The sequence below is a fragment of the Pleurodeles waltl genome, chromosome 4_1 (genome assembly GCF_031143425.1).
Source record: "Pleurodeles waltl isolate 20211129_DDA chromosome 4_1, aPleWal1.hap1.20221129, whole genome shotgun sequence".
Classification (NCBI taxonomy): Eukaryota; Metazoa; Chordata; class Amphibia; order Caudata; family Salamandridae; genus Pleurodeles; species Pleurodeles waltl.
This window is the reverse complement of record NC_090442.1, coordinates 656297863-656312621: the sequence shown is the minus strand read 5'-3', so window position 1 is coordinate 656312621 and position 14759 is coordinate 656297863. Positions and strand designations below refer to the sequence as shown.

The 14759-nt window shown below is 45.7% G+C and overlaps 1 protein-coding gene across 4 annotated transcripts in view; it reads right to left on the bottom strand.

Moving 5' to 3' along the window:
- The window catches only part of CEP83 (centrosomal protein 83), a 188837-nt gene that overhangs the window by 57130 nt on the left and 116948 nt on the right, over positions 1 to 14759 (bottom strand). The window lies entirely within an intron of this gene.

Below are 14759 nucleotides of genomic sequence, written 5' to 3'. Positions count from 1 at the left end.
GGACCTTGCTGGTCCCAACTACTGCAACTCTTTGTGCAACACTCTTTTTGCCAAGGCTTGTTGGTGGGTCCTGCTGACCACTGACCCCTCTGCATTCGACAACCGTTGTCAGACAGCTTATGGATCCTTCTGCATCGCCTGCATGCTGCACCTGCATCTTCACGACACCCATCAAACAGAGAAGTAGCCATGAGAAGGGTAGGCATTGCCCTCCTGCATCCCCCTGGACATCTCTGGGTGGTTTGGACTCTGTCCCCTCTCTTCACAGGTGATACTTGCCCAGAATCCACGGCTGGGTTTCAACAACCACAGGTCACTGTAGCAGCCGACAGCCAAGGTCCCCACTAACTTCAACAGGAGCTTCCAACACAACTTCATCCCTATGCACCTGGGCTCCCTGGTGTAGGTACTCCACTTCTCTTCTTTGGGTTTCCACGGGTGCCGGCACTCTTGAACCTTTCTTGTCCCAAAGGGTTTCTCTGGGGTCCTCTGGGAAGAGTCAGTTTCCAACCTTTTCCTGACCACGACCTCCTCCATTGTTTCCTACAGGGTTCCGACACACTTCCAGCCCTATGCACATAGCTTCCTAAATTCCGGTCCATGTGTCCTGAGGGTAGTCATTCGTAGGTCATCATCTGAAGTCTCTTCATTCTATAGGGCATCATCGTCTCCATCCGGGAAGGGTCCTGAAACACAAAAACACTAACCACAACTTACCCAATCTTATCCTATGGGACACCCGACACTAGGTAACACCTCCGCACACGGGCTCCTGGGGAATACCTGCTATTTACCTCTGGTATTCTAGCACTTCCCCAGTCCTTAGGATTCTTGAGTATTAGTCTTGGTTAGCTGTGTCTTTATCAACCCATTTTTTTAGTATATGGTTTGTTTCACCCCATAGGGGCCCCAGTTACTTAATGCTTGTACCTACCTGTTTTTAAGTATATTTTTTATGTGTTCATATCTCCAGTTCGGAGAGATACCACAGTTAGGTTAATGCCTGTGTGTTAATCAATAATACTTTATTTTTCTAACACTTGGTGTAGTTCTTTCTTGTGTGTAAGTCATCTACTGACTTTGAAGTTATTGCAATTGCTTTACATACTCTCTGATAAGCCTTAGCTGTTCTCCACATCTACCCTTTGAGAGCTTTGTTCATTAGCAAACCTCTAACACTATCACTAAGGGTTGCCTTGACTCTGTGCAGGGTGCATCACCTATAGGTGTACACCATATATTGATCCAGCCTCCTACAGTGTCCAGACCACTGGCCTCTCCTAGCTCCTCCTATCAGTTCAACATACTCTCCAACTGGTGTTCCAAAGGATCCAATGACCCCTCCTACTCTTCTCCCAGGCCTGGCTGTGAACAATAAGGTTCAGGCAACGATCTGGCACCTGTTGGTGCCCGTCAGTGCTGGAAACGGAGTTGTGCAATGTCATACCAGCTCCGGGTCATTGGGAATCACAATGGGGCTGGTGGCATCAGTGAGCGCCGGGACCATCAACGTCGTGATTGGCACCAGAGAAAGGTGCCTGGGGACGAACGGCACTGGTCAGGATCCAGAATCTGATTCAGGAGTCTCCCCCAGAGCAGAGCCCGAAGCTGCCAGCGTGGAAGTGGTTGGAGCCTCCTTCGACCCCGAGGGGCCCGAATGCACACCAGAGGGGTTGGCCTGCTTGAATATGTGGCACCTGGCCTCATAAAGCTCTTTGATCTGAACAGGTGTTGATCCGGCTCCCGGAAAGAGGGGGAGGTGCGGAGTCACGCTAGGCAATGGCTCTGCAGAACCATGCCAGGAACGCTGATATTCCCCTCTCGTCTCATCGCCTGAGGTGAAGTCGAAGTCCTTGGGGCTTCTGGAGAAGTCTTGCAACCTCCTTCTCGACTGGGACCTGCTCGGAGTTGTGCGTGCCGGTGTTGCCAACTGCCAGGCCACAAGCAGCTTTAGGGGCCGCTCCCTCAAAGCCTTCGGCACCATGGCCCTGCAGTTCAAGTAGGACTTGGAGTCATGGTTATGCTCGAGGCACTACAGGCAAATGAGAGGAGGGTCCGTAACCAACATGGTGCAATGACACAGTTTGAACCCAACTTTTCTCAATGACACCCTCGACACACAAAAAAAACTCAACAAAAGGTTAAAAAAAAAAAGTCTGTCAAAAAGCAACAGAGGGGTAGCTCTCTCAGGATCTGCGCTAACTGGCACAGAAAAAAAAAGAACTGACGCCTACGTGCCTGGGTCGCACCTATTTAGGTGACTGCAACAACACCACGCAGAGCCAAATGGAGTCACCCAATGCCGCGCACAAGGGGTATTGCTTGAGCAAAATTTTCTGGATCCAGTCTGATGCTTGGGAAAAATCAAAGGTATGGAATCTGCAGTCTGAAGTCTCTATCAGATAGACAAAAAATGTTTACTTGCTGAAGGACAGTAACAATACCTCCTTGGCTTATGGGAAGTCACTTTGTTACCCAAAATGCATATATCTCGCTGTCTAGGAGCACAGGAGGCTCTGGGTGGCATGCAGGGATCACTAATGTGAATGATGATGAAGGTGACACCACTGACAGGCCTTTACAAACACAAGGGGGAGCCAAAGGTAACAAAGAGCAAAATCGGTTAACAAATGTCTTTCTTGATTTGTTCGCTGGAAAGTCAAACGGGTGTTAGAATACCTAAATGGAGAGGCCAATAAAGAATAAGGAAAATAATACAAGCTGGTGCAGGGAGGGTGCTCACTATGGAAAGTCACAGCTCACCTCAACAGTGCTTTGAAGGGAAAGACTTCAGGGGTGCTCCCCCTCTAGCCTCTAGTGAAGGATAAAGAAGGCATCTATGGGCCTGATTCTACCGCCGCCCGCCAAGCGGGAACCGCCAGAAGACCGTACCGCGGTCAAAAGACCGCAGCGGTCATTCTGGGTTTCCCACTGGGCTGGCGGGCAACCGCCAAAAGTCCGCCCGCCAGCCCAGTGGGAAACACCCTTCCCACGAGGAAGCCGGCTCCGAATGGAGCCGGCGGAGTGGGAAGGTGCAACGGGTGCAGTTGCACCCGTCGCGAATTTCAGTGTCTGCAAAGCAGACACTGAAATTCTTTGTGGGGCCCTCTTACGGGGGCCCCTGCAGTGCCCATGCCATTGGCATGGGCACTGCAGGGGCCCCCAGGGGCCCCACGACACCCCATACCGCCATCCTGTTCCTGGCGGGCGACCCGCCAGGAACAGGATGGCGGTATGGGGTGTCAGAATCCCCATGGCGGATTCCCATGGGCAGCGGAAAGTCGGCGGTACACCGCCGGCTTTCCGCTTCTGGCCGCGGCTGTACCGCCGCGGTCAGAATGCCCGGCGGAGCACCGCCAGCCTGTTGGCGGTGCTACCGCCGACCCCGGCCCTGGCGGTATTTACCGCCAGGGTCAGAATGACCCCCTATGTCTTGTGTCCAGAGGCGGCTGGTGCTCAAGGGCTATGGGGCAGTGCCTCTCCTCTTTTGTAGCATTTTTATTGAAGCAGTTATTGAAATACATTTTAAAAATAAACCATTCTGCTGACAGCGTATTGCCTGACCTTTAGTCTAAGTAAAAATCATGCGCTTTCATAAGCCACGCTGCGCCTGTGTGAGCATGGGGCTGACAGGGCACTGCGGACAGGGCTTGTCCACACAGACCTTATGTTTTCTTATGATGCAGTGACATTCCTAGCTTATCTCCTCCAGCATGAGCGCCAATAGAAAAAAAAGCGTACAGCATTTTGCTATCCAGCCTGGGGTTTTCTAGACTGCAAGTCAATCAGTTGCTATTACTCCACTCTTTCCTATCTCCTCAAAGGGTGGGGTGACGTCAGCAAGCCGAATGGATCCAACCAAGGTCAATAGGAGCCCTCATGCAAGGGCTCCCATTGACCTTGATTTGATCTGTTCCTGTTGCGGGCATTAGACCCAGCCACAGAAGTGGGGCAGCGTTTTTATTGATACATGTGGGGTAATGCTGGGTGGTAGGAATTGTCTGGATTCCAGTGGGTTCCAAAAGTTTCCATCACAGAAATGAAAGGAAAATGTGTGATTTCAGGTAAAGTTTGAGGTTTGTGGAGCATTGTGGGTAACAAAACCTCACGGGATCTACACAAGTCACACTATCCTTGATTTCCCTAAGTGTCTAGTTTTAGAACATGTACAGTTGTGCTAAGTATCTTTAGGTGCCAGCTGGGCTAGGGTCCAAAATCTACCCACATTGGGGAAAAAGGGTCAGTTTTCAGTGGAAAAATGCAATGTCTCCATGTTTTGTTTTGGGCCGTTTCCTGTTGTGGGCAATAGGCTAACCACACAAGTTAGGTATCATTTTTAATCAGAAAATTTAGGGGAATGCTGGGCGGAAGGAAGTTTGTGGCTTCCTGCAGATTCCAGAACTTTCCATCACAGATGTGAGGAAAATGTGTTTTTTAAGTCAAAGTTTGAGGTTTGCCTGGGATTATGGTTAAAACAACCTGGTGAGAGCCATGCATGTCACACCATCCTAGATTCCTCTGGGTGTCTAGGTTTAAAAAATATACATGTTTGCAAAATTTCCCTAGGTGCCGGCTGAGCTAGGGCCAGTAATCCACAGCTACCTACCTACTTTGCAAAAAACTGGTATGCTTTGAATGAAAAAATGTGATGTGCCCATGTTGCGTTTTCAGCAGTTCCCTGTTGCGGGTACTAGGCCTACCCACCCAAGTGAGGTACCATTTTTATCAGAAGACATGTGGGAGCATAGAATAGTAGAATATTTAATACCAATTGGATTTTGATGCATTTGTGCCTTCAAAATGTAAGCCAGTGTAATAAAGAAGATATTTCGAAAAATCCCCTCGAAATCACATGCTCCTACAGGTACCCACACATTCAGAGAAGTACAAATAACCACTGCTCCTAAATTCCATATCTAGCGCCCCTTTCAGAAATACATGTTACCTTGATACCTATTTTTCACTCTACATATTTCACCATTTGAATTAGTCTATACTCAGTGCACAATGAAAAATTATTATTTTATTCCACTGGCGGTCTTAGTGGACCGCCGGGTTGGAGATGCTAATCTCCAGGCCGGCTGTCCAACCGCCCTGCCGGTACAAGCGGGGAAGTGGTGGGTTGGCAGAGGCCAACCCACCACACTCATAATATGGCGGTCTTCACCGCCAGCCCCTCGGTGCTGAGACCGCCAGGGTCATAATGAGGGCCTCGGTTTCTTTTGGAAAACCTTGAGAGGTCTACACAAATGACCCCTTGTGAATTTGGAATGTTGTGATCGAACAGGCCCAGCAGTTAAAGGGTTCATGTGGATGAGTGAATGGATAAGTGACAGAAGGCAGGGAGTGAAATGTTGAATACAGGTGGGTCAGTCAGTGAAAGAAAGTAAGAGGATAGTGAAGCTAACTCACATGTTTCAATTACATGTTTGTATTTGTGACTCATCACTATTTTCAATCACCAAATGCCGCAGCCTGTGTCTGCATCACTTCACTCCAGGGCTAGTGTCACCTGGTCTTGCTTGACTCTAACTGTTGGTTATTGTAATATGCCAGGATCATTATTTATTACCTACTGTTTGTGATGGCAAACTTTCATATATATAATTGTTGAACGAGAGACAAATTAGTTTGCTCTCTTCTCATTATACCAGTTAGGTTTGGAAGTTGCATACTTAATGTTACTCTCTTATGTATATGTTCCCGTTCCTTTGTTTTTTTCATGATTCATCAATAAATAATTTAAACATAACATAACATAACATGTGTATTTGTAAAGCGCACGTTCACCCGTAGGCATCTTGGCGCTGAATAACAGATGTTTATTGTTACCCAACTCAATGGTACTCATTTTATCGACCTCAGAATTTTGGATGAAAGGCTGAGTGAACCTGCCGGGATTTGAACCTGTGACCATGAGGTCAAACACAGGCCCCTATAGTGGACACATTAGTCCACTAAGCCACCAGACCTGGCAAATTGGATATTACACATAGAACTCATTGTATTTCTATACACAAATTGTTAATTCTATTTGGCTGCTAAGGGACCCCTGCTTCTTTTAATAATCAACAGGAGTTGCAGCAGCAGGGCAGACTGTCACAGCTTCAATTGGGCCTTCAGGCTTTATCCCTGCAAAGACGAAATCAGCTCACTCTGGAATTACCAACAGCGGCCAGGTCCTTTGTAATTTGGAGGACATATCCTGGTAACCAGTTTCCCTCCTCTTAGAGGAGTTTCAGCAGTTCCTTTCTCTAGAATGCAATGCAGGCCAGAGTCTAGAAGGTGATGAACAAAGTCGCTTTCCAAGAAGCTATTTTGGTGGTAGGTCGTTAATGTTCCCTCCAAGCTGTCCAGGAAAACAAAAAAGTGGGAATAACTGACAGTCTTAACCCCTTCTATGCTAAGCCTTTTCCTCCTCCTGCGCTAAGCCTTTTTTGGCTTTTTGGGGTAGTTCACCCTTAGGCCGCCATCATTTTTTGTCTCCATAAGCTATCCATGCCAAATTTGCGTCCTTTCTTCCCCCCAACATCCTGGGGATTCTAAAAGTACCCAGGGTTTGTGGATTCCCCAAGTGAGAAATTAGCCAGAATACAGCTAAAACTTGGGTTTTTGGGGGGAAATTGGGAAAAAAATGCTTCAGAAGAAAGCATCAGTTTTTCCCCTGCAAATGGCATCAACAAAGGGCTTGCGGTGCTAAAATCCCCATCTTTCCACCTTTCAGGAATATGGGGACTAAAATGAGGAAACCACATTTTTCAACATAGTTGTGGCATTTTATTGGGACATCCCCCATTTTTACTCTTTTTGGTGCTTTTAGCCTTTTTCCAGTGAGTGACAGAAATGGGTGTGAAACCAATGCTGGATCCCAGAAAGCTAATCATTTCTGAAAAGTAGAAAAAATTCTGAATTAGGAAAGGGGTCATTTGTGTAGATCCCACAAGGTCTTCCTACAGAAAATAACAGCTAAAATAAAAAACAAAATTGAAATTGAGGTAAAAAAAAAACAGCCATTTCTCTCCATGTTTTACTCTGTAACTTTTTCCTGCGATGTCAGATTTTTGAAAGCACTATACCATTATGTCTGCTGGACTCTTCTGGTGGTGGGGATACATAGGGCTTGAAGGTTCATCAAGAACCCTAGGTACCCAGAGACAATAAATGAGCTGCACCTTGCAATGGGTTTTCATTCTGTATTGGGTATACAGCAATTCATTTGGTGAAATATAAAGAGTGAAAAATAGGTATCAAGAAAACTTTTGTATTTCCAAAATGGGCACAATATAAGGAGTTGAGAAGTAGCGTTTATTTGCACATCTCTGAATTCTAGGGTGCTCATACTAGCATGTAATTACAGGCCCTTTCTCAAATAGACATCTTTTTTACACAGTCTTACATTTGGAAGGAAAAAAATTAAGAGAAAGACAAGGGGCAATAACACTTGTTCTTCTGTTCCGTGCTGCCCCAAGTCTCCCGATAAAAATGGTACCTCACTTGCGTGGGTAGGCCTAATGCCTGCGACAGGAAACGCAACATGGACGCATCACATTTTTACATTGAAAACTGATGTGTTTTTTGCAAAGTGCCTAGCTGTAGATTCTGGCTTCTAGCTCAGCCAGCAACTAGGAAAACCTACCAAACCTGTGCATTTGTGAAAACTAGACACCTAGGGGAATCCAGGATGGGGTGACTTGTGGGGCTCTCACCAGGTTCTGTTACCCAAAATCCTTTGCAAACCTCAAAATGTGGCCAAAAAACACTATTTCCTCACATTTGAGTGACAGAAAGTTCTGGAATCTGAGAGGAGCCACAAATTTCCTTCCACCCAGCGTTCCCCAAAGTCTCCCGATAAAAATGGTATCTCACTTGTGGTGGTAGGCCTAGTGCTCGCGAAAGGAAATGCCCCAAAACACTATCTGGACACATCGGAATGATCAAATACAAAACTACCTGTTTTTGCGGGGGAGGAGGTGGGTGCTTCTGTATTTCTGAGTAGATCACAGCACTGGGATAAATTTCCTACCACCAAACGTTCCTCCTCAGTCTTCCAGTAAAAATGATACCTCACTTGTGTAGGTGGGCCAAGTGCCTGTGACATGGAAGAGCCAAAAACATGTTGAAAGTGAGCGGGAACCAAAAAGGGCAGTTTGGAAAAAAACATTTCTAGGCTGACAAGTGGGGCAGAATTTTTATCGGTATAGATGAGACAATGCTGGGTGGTAGGAATTTTGTGGATTCCTGCTGATTCTGGAAGGTTCCATCACAAAAATGTGGAAAATGTGTGTGATTTCCACCAAAGTTGGAGCTTTGCAGGGCATTGTGGGTAAGAAAATGGTGCGGGGTGCATGTGAAGCTTTAGTTTTCAGATGTGTCTAGGTCTTGAGGATCTTTCTACATGGCAGCGTTCCAAAGTCCAAAAAGTGCAGCCCTCACCATTCAAAGTGGGAGGATTTTGATCTTGCTTGCCGTGGGATAAGATGTTTTAGTGTGGGGGGGACAGCTGAAAGAGTGTTACCCCCTTCAGTTGGGGTGGGGGCATAACCATGCCCATAATGGTTGGTAGCCACCACCCCAATTTATATATATATTTTTTAATTCGCTGGCATCTAGTAGACTTTCTGCCCCCCCACCCCTCCAGGGGTGTGGATCGGGGGTAATTGCCCCATCTGCCCACCTGTGGGTAGAATAACTTTAGCCCCAGTTATTTGGGGTGAGGGTATGGCCATACCTCCACCCTCTTATTTAGAAAATAAATCTTCCCTGGACTCTGGTGGGCTTTCAGCCTTCCAAAAATAGGCGGGCAGATATGGCCAACAGTAATGCGACCTTTGCCCAAGGGGCTGCACCCCCCAAAAAAAACACACACATACACACGCACCAATTCCTGGTGCCTAAGTAGTTTCTGCCCCATCGGCCTCATAGAAATAAGCCAATCTGCCTCCAAGGGGGGCAGAAATGGCCCAAAATAAATTTGAGAGACCCTTGCCTAAGGGGTCACCCCCCTTGTGTGAAATTGTCGGAAAAAAAAAAATCCCTGGTATCTAGTGGTTTCTGACACCCCCCCCCCCGGGCAAATTGGCCTAAGAAAAATAGGCCGATCTGCCCCTAAGAAGGGCATAAATGGCCTAAAATAAAATTTCCCCCGGGGAGTGACCCTTGCCTAAGGGGTCACTCCCTGTCTGTAAAACAAAAAACAAACAAAAAAAAAGATCCCCCCCGGGGGCAGAAAAGGCTTTGAAAACAATTGCCCCCCGGGGGAGCGACCCTTGCCCAAGGGGTCGCTCCCCTTATGCCAATTTCTAATTGAAAAAATATTCCTGGTGTCTAGTGGGCATTTCAGCAGCCAGATCGCTTCACGATCCGGATGCTGAAATTCTCTGAGACACATCAAAGGGAAGGAAATTCCTTTCCTTCCCTTTGAAGACTCTCAGGCCCCCCCATCACATGATCGGAAGAGAAATGCATTGGCGGTGGGGCGGCCTCTGATGATGTTAGCGTGCAATCGTGATTTCCCTTCCAGCCCTGCCATTGGGGGAGGGGGGGGGGGGAGGAGGGGAGAGCTGGCACGGCCCTTTATTTGGGGGGTGGGAGGGAGCGCTAGCGCTTCTCAGCCACGGACAACCATTAAGTCCTTAGAGCCCAAGGGGTTAAACAGTTAGGTATACCTGGAGTATTGGTCCAGATGGAGGCATGCAGCACAGACAGTTAATAAAATAGTGCCCTCTGATTGGCAAAATAAAAGTTTCCTCCTATTGGCATTTCTATCTGATTGGCTGGCCACAAAACAGTTGAAAATGTTTTGGCTGCCACTACAAGACTCAGGGGCTCGGTCACAGTGGTTTGAAAATGTTTTTCAAATAATGTATAATGGGGTATTGTTGGGACACTCATATCCTATTGCACTTTTGCAGGGTGGGCCAGAAGCCCCCCACCCCAAAATCTGTGGTACAAGCACCATGGCTGTCCCTTAGGACTTAATATGATCTCCATTAGGTACTGCTGTACACTGTAGGGGACTGACACTCAGGCATCACCCCCTATGCTACTGTACCATTGGTGAGTGAAGCATGAACATTGGAACAGCAGGAGTATTGCAAAAAATAAAATAAAGGTTGGACGTTTTAAGTCGTGTAAGGGAGGGACACAAGTTATTCTTAGGTCAGTAAACTATAATTGTGAATTTCAGTGTTTTTTCTGTTTTTCAAACATTCGTTTTTGTCTTAATTAAACACCTAACTATAACGTCACTATCTTTTTTACAGTGAATTCCTAGGTTTTTTTTTTCTCCATAAGCTAAGATCATATTACCACTGATAGATATGACGTCACTTTAACCTTTGCTTTTTTGCAGTGAATAATTATGTACATCTGTATTTAAGAGTGACTCCCCACTCCTAAGGAAATATAATTTTTCTATTCACAATAACTTTGGCACCCTTGGCACAACTTGTGCCATACTTGTGGAAAATAATGTATAAGAAATTAGATAGTCACATTTGAAGCAGCACAGTTGAAAATGTTTCTAAGTCTCAAAATACTTTTTTACTTCCTAATTCAACGTCTTTCACATAGGATTTATTTTTACTCTTGTAATGCCAAAGCTGCTGATCAAATATTTATGGCGTTGCTTTTTTCAGTCATTGCGTCCCTTTTTTGGAGGAAATACTTTCACACATTTTGGATATATATGTTTTACAAGGCAAAATGTAAGGTTCTAGGGTGCATGTCAAACTGTATATTTTGTAAAATGTCTGAAAGGTCAAAGGTCTGCAAACACCAAACCAACCATGCAGGGTGGAACATTTAACTCTACAAATTAATTCACCAACTTATTTAGGTATGCAACATTGAAAGCACATTCAAATGGAGATTGCGTGGCCCGCTCTGGTAGAACCAACCTTATGTCATCTAACCAAATGTTACCTAAGAAACAAAGTAATGAATGGGGTGTGAAGTTGTATCTTACAATTAAGAACTTGGCATAGTTTTAGTGCACTGTTGCAAAAATAAACCTAGGGCACAGAAAACACAAAAACCTAAGTCAGCGTGCATTTCCAGACAGAGAAGAGACACAACCGAGGATAAGATGCAGTTTTAATTTCCAGCAAAGTATTTGGCTCTATTTCAGCTGAGAGCAAAAAATCCACTAACGACAGAGACAGAGAAATACACATGCCACCTTCAAAAGAAATTCTATGTCAGGACCGAAAGCTTCGGATTATGGTTCTCTCTTTACTGCAAGTCAAACAGCAGCCAATCAAAACACCAATAACAAAAAACTACTTTTCCTATGAACCTCTAAAGTCCATAATATCCACCAATCACAGGTCTGACCCCTGTATATCTGTCCCTGTTAACACAGTCCTTCCTCTTTCTTTGCTGCTTGCAGCCTACAGATAAGTTTATTTCTTGAGTTTATAACACGTTTGTCTTAATAAATACTGTAGTGTGTCACATTAACAGCGTGGAGCCTCTCTACACATGCTGCGGTGCTAGTCATTGCCTTTCGCCGTGCGATCGATCGCCTCTAACGCAATCGTTTTTTGCCAGCGTTAGGCTACAGGCCTTCTGTTGTTGAGGGCGGTTTGAACCGTCTTTTGACATGTTTCAGAGGCGGAAGCTGCTCAAGGTAAATACTTAGGACTCCTAGATCGCAACCGTGCCAAAGGGGACTAATCCTCTTTCTATGGCTACAGCGCGGATGCGTCCTCCTCAGTGCGCACGTTTATATTTAGGCCACTGTTTTTTTCTCGAGCCCTCGAACGCCCGATGGGGAGATTAAGCGCATTAAGGCTTTGTCTCAGGGGAATTTGCCTCAGGGGGATTTGCAGGGGATCCCGCCACACTTTAGGCTGTTGTTTAAGAGATATATCTGGACAAAGCTATACCCCTGTGAAGAGCTCTAATGAGAGCGAAACACGTGTCAGGGGTTGCTTTACTCATTCCAGGTTGGCTTGGACGGTATTTGACCAGTCCAAAGCTGTAATACTGTGCCTGGAGTGGTAAATGGCTTTTGTCATTTTACGGCTCGGCAAGGATGACACTATGTTAATCCTATGCTTAAAGATTTTGTTGTACAAATGGCAAAAGACTTTGTCACTATCTAGCTTGTTTGGCGAGGATAGCACTGTGCTAATCCTATGCTTAAAGACTTTGCTAGATAAGCAGATATTTGAGGTGAGCAAATCTAGAGTGTCGCTGGGGTTGCAGGGTGCTCCTTACTAGAGCAGCTCTCCACCTAAAATTGGGAACTTCCCAGAGTTCTCTTTTGTTTTTTTGCATATTATATATATATATATATATATATATATATATATATATATATATATATATATATATATATATATATATATATATCTTTTTAGATTTTTTTTTTTTTTCACTTTGTGAAAATTTCCTTGCTGGGGTTACCCTCAGTTTGAATTTCTTCATACATCCTCATTTAATCATTGCGTACTACTCTGAGGAGGATGAGTACTATCAGGATCTTCCTGAGGCAACTGATGAACATCATATTAGTGGAGGCCCTAGGGTATCATGTCCAGGACTCCGTGAATCAGGCTCTTATTGAAGCATTGAAACCCTTTACTCAGCCTCTTGTGAGATTTGGCCAACGTGAATGGAGAGGGCGCTCTCTTCTTGAATCTGGGTCTCAACAAGACCAGCCTTCTGATGTGGGCTTTGCCCAAGGAGCCTCAAAGGGACCAGCGTAATCTGCGGATATCTTGGCGCACATGGCTGCGTCTGTGATAAAAGACCATGAATATTATTCTTTACCTAGCCTGGAGGTTCCTGAGGTCGGTATGGACTCTTCCATTCTGAAAGACAGTGTTCCTTCATCTGCCTCTCAATCTTCAGGTTCTAACCATGATCAGGATGCACCTAAACCGTCTGGAAAAAGCAAATGCAAATCTCATAATGAACAAGAGAGTGGTCGAATTTCTCGCACATTATCATTTGATCCAGAAAGCAGAATCCATCCTCGCTCAACTGAATGGATCCCATGTGCGGAGGTAGCTCATTATGTCCAAGACCGTATCAGAAAGGGTTTGACCATGAAGTACGCAACACTTTGCTTCTGGAATGTTCCTGCCCTTCGTTACTGGGCAAAGTACCTGATACTCCTGATTTGGACCCAAAACATGGGAACTTAAATAAAAAGATTTTCTAAAGACCCAAAGAAAGGTTTAGACCGGGCCTGGAAAGGCTACCAAGATAAATTATTAGATATATCTGGCCCACTCACTAAAATCTTAGAATTGGCTGTCCAGGCCAAATCTTATGCTCCTTTTGATCCCCAATCCGTATTGGAATGGGCTCAGAGAGCGGTCTGTCTCTTAGGTAACGCAAACTATTTTATGTCAACGGAACGCAGACGCTCTTTCTTGATGCGCATAGATCCTAAGCTACCGGAATTAGCTCCTAATGAAGCTGGTTCTTTGGCGAATGGTTTGCTTTTTGGTGACAAATTCGTCAAGGGTTTGGGGAAATATGTTGCCACTTTTTCTAAGCTGGACAAAGCACAACTTTAATGAAGAAGATGTTTAACAGGGCCTTTTTCTCAGGGCCGGACGCTACAGGGGTCAAGAGCCAGGCCGCAGATACTATCACACCTCTGGAAGTTGCAATCAGCAGGGCCAAGGTTATTACTCTAGGTCGGGGTTCTATCCAACGAGAGCCCGACGAGGTAGAGGTCGTGGTTTCTGCAGCAACAGAGATGGTTTCAACACTCCGAAGGAACTTCTACAGGTGAGAATTATTCCATTCTTGGGGGTTTGTCTGGGGAGGAAGGTTGAAGGATCACATATTTCACAAGACCCTTGGGTGCTTCAGATGGTTCGGGGATACAGAATTGAGTTTTACGCCTCCCCTCAGCAGAGGTCTCTGCCTAGTCCCATTCTTTTTTCCCCAGACAGAGAGTTCTTTCGTAGACAAAGAGGTGGCGTGGCTTCTGCAGAAACGAGCTATCCTCCGTTCGAGTCCCCACCCTGCAGGGTTTGTCAGTTCTATTCTCTTGTTTCAGCAAAAAGGCATCGGGTCTCGCTTGGTTCTCAATTTAAGAGATTTCAGTTCATGGGTGGTATACCGGCATTTCAAGATGGAGGGTGTCCATCTCTTAAGAGATCTTCTTCAAGAGGGAAACTACTTAGTGCGGTTAGATCTCAAAGACGCATATCTTACAGTCCCTATATTCGCTCCACACTGACTTTATCTCCAATTCCACTGGAGAGATCAATGGTACGAATTTGCCGTTCTACCTTTCGGTTTGTCCTCTGCTCCCTGGTGTTTTACCAAACTCTTAAGACCAGTGGTACAGTTCCTCAGAGAAAGAGGGGTTCGCCTCATCATATATCTGGCCGATATTCTGATCATGGCTCAGCCAGAAGAGTCAGTCTTATTACATCTATCTTGTCCAGTCCAGCTCCTTCAAGATCTAGGGTTCCTTATCAACTCGGACAAGTCAGTGATGACCCCCCTCCACAATCATAGAACTCTTAGGCACTCTGGTGGACTCTGTCAAGGCCCGATTGTTATTACCTCCGACAAAGAGGATGTCCATCAGAAAGAGTTGAGGAGAGCCCTTGCCTCTCAGACTATATTGAAGACTTTAGCGCGCTTAGTGGGTCGTTTGGCCTCTCCCATCCAGGCGATATTTCCAGGGCTGCTTCATTATCGGGCCTTGCAGCACTTGAAGATCTTACGTCTTTGCAAAGGTTTAACTTACGCGGAACAGATTGTTCTGTCGGGGGGAAGCCAGA